Source organism: Trichomycterus rosablanca, chromosome 14, assembly GCF_030014385.1.
Source record: "Trichomycterus rosablanca isolate fTriRos1 chromosome 14, fTriRos1.hap1, whole genome shotgun sequence".
NCBI classification, from domain to species: domain Eukaryota; kingdom Metazoa; phylum Chordata; class Actinopteri; order Siluriformes; family Trichomycteridae; genus Trichomycterus; species Trichomycterus rosablanca.
In genome coordinates this window covers 29,293,340-29,295,459 of record NC_086001.1, presented here as the reverse complement: position 1 = coordinate 29,295,459, position 2,120 = coordinate 29,293,340, and the positions used below count along the sequence as shown (strand labels likewise).

At 35.3% G+C, this 2,120-nt stretch overlaps 1 long non-coding RNA gene across 1 annotated transcript; it reads left to right on the top strand.

Moving 5' to 3' along the window:
• The first annotated feature begins 1,090 nt into the window (after positions 1-1,090).
• Positions 1,091-1,569, top strand: LOC134327150 (uncharacterized). Its single transcript, XR_010014685.1, has 3 exons — positions 1,091-1,136; positions 1,339-1,410; positions 1,511-1,569. It is a non-coding gene; the product is annotated as an uncharacterized LOC134327150 (long non-coding RNA).
• The last annotated feature ends 551 nt before the right edge of the window (positions 1,570-2,120 follow it).

Sequence of the window (2,120 nt, the reverse complement as noted above, 5' to 3'; positions counted from 1 at the left end):
GCTAATTGAAATAATGGCATGTTTCTGACTTGAATGAGAGGGGCATTAAAAAGATCTCACAACATTTGAAGCCCAGGTCAATAGGACCTGCTAGTTAGAGAACGCTCACTTCCTAGCTAGCACGATAGATCTGGGCCGATTCCGGCTCCGGTTCGGCAGTGTTGGCTGTCTGTCGGCTCGGCACCCCACATCTGGCCCGATTACGGCTGCACATCCCCACTGTCGGCTGACTGAGACTCGGCGGACCTGCGGCACCCCACATCTGAATGATAACTGACAAGAGATTTTTAACTATTACCTTAATGTTAATACATGGTGGTGTCAGATAGAATCAGTTCACTACTTCAATACGAAAGGTTCCCTGAACGCATGCGCGTGGAGCCTCGACCATTTAGTTCAGTTTAAATAAGAAATCCGTTATTTTTTACACTTATTTATTGAGAATTTAAAGGTAACGTTAACAGCTGCTCTTTAGGACTAAAACTTACTAAAACATTATATTAAAAATACTGATATACTGTAGTAACAGCACAATATATAGAATCAAATACTTTTGTATTTTTGATAATTAATAATATATTATAGCTATGTTTTAACGTTAGCCAAAAATGCTAGCTTGGCAGGTACGGTAAACTAACTATCTAGCCAGCTATACATAAATATGGCAGCAAAGACTATCAAAAATAATTTAAAACATACACCTAAAGGAAACTTACACTGATATTATAAATACGATATAAACCATCTAACAATATAGCCAAGTTATATTACACACATAATATTTTAAAACGATTACATTAGTTACCTATACCTACAGCTGTATGGAGCTGGTGGTCCATTGTTTTTGAGTAAGGGGTGTGATGTATATAAAAGGTTGGTTACATTAGTTCCCTCTTCCTGGCAGTTGACAATATTATAAAAACTTTTAGTCATTGGCTGGCATAAATAACCCAGGAAACATGTTTACAAAGACAAAGCACATTATCATGCCTAAAGCACATATTTAAAGGTCTTTATACATTTCCTTGATTGAATGATTGAACTAATGTAGTGTTTATATTTCTGCAGTGACTTTTTGCGCACCCCGAGTCCAGCTCACTCAGCCACCTTCTGTAATTTGTGCTACACTGATCTTGGTAAGATAATCACAAAAGCTGCTTTTATCAACATACAGTTTGAAAGACATTTTCAGGATGGATTAGGGATACTGTATGCAAGCACTGTACATAACTGTAAAATATTATAATCAAAAAGTACATTATCATGTCTACAGCACATATTTCAAAGTTTGTGCTTATGTTTTTCAGCCTACTAAAGGCACTGTTTCTTCTGCTCTAGCACTGTTCTGGAAACTGCTTTTCATGATGCCACTCCTGCTGCCTGAGTGAATCAATAAACCATTTTAACCAGGTAAACATATTTAAACTACAGTTACCATCATTAAATGGAACTGGAAATTTGAATAAGATCCACATTGATCTATGAAAAATCATTTTTGTTTTCATTCTAGAATTACAGACCAGTGTCAGGAGGCAGGAGATCAGCAGTCAATTATGGCAGGACAAAACATTTTATAATAAATAAAAATACTTGAAATAAAATATTGAAAAATGTGTTTTGGTGTACATTTGTTTTTTTCTGTTACTGTTTTAATTGTACTCTATTATTAGTATTACTTATAATTATAATAAAGTATATATATATATATATATATATAAATAAATAAATATATATATATATATATATATATATATATATATATATAAATTTATTTATTTATTTATTTATTTATTTTTATTTTTCATAGCAATAAGAAGCAAGAACTGTTGTAGTAGTCCCAGTAACCATTAAAGGTTAAATATGGTGGGGGAAAGCCTTTTAAAAATCTCCAGTAGGCCAGAACTGCAATAATGGCTGTTCTGGCTAGCAGATGGTTAAGTGCTGGCATATTGCTGGCAGTCATGGCTGGGATCCGGGCAGCCGTATACGAGCCACAATCTATCCGTCATTCATTTTGACACCAGGCCAGATCCGGCTGCCGGATGTGGGCCGACACGAAAAGTTCCGGCATGCCGGATATGGCTGGGTCAGAGTTCAGGTTTAAGTTTGATGTTTGTTAA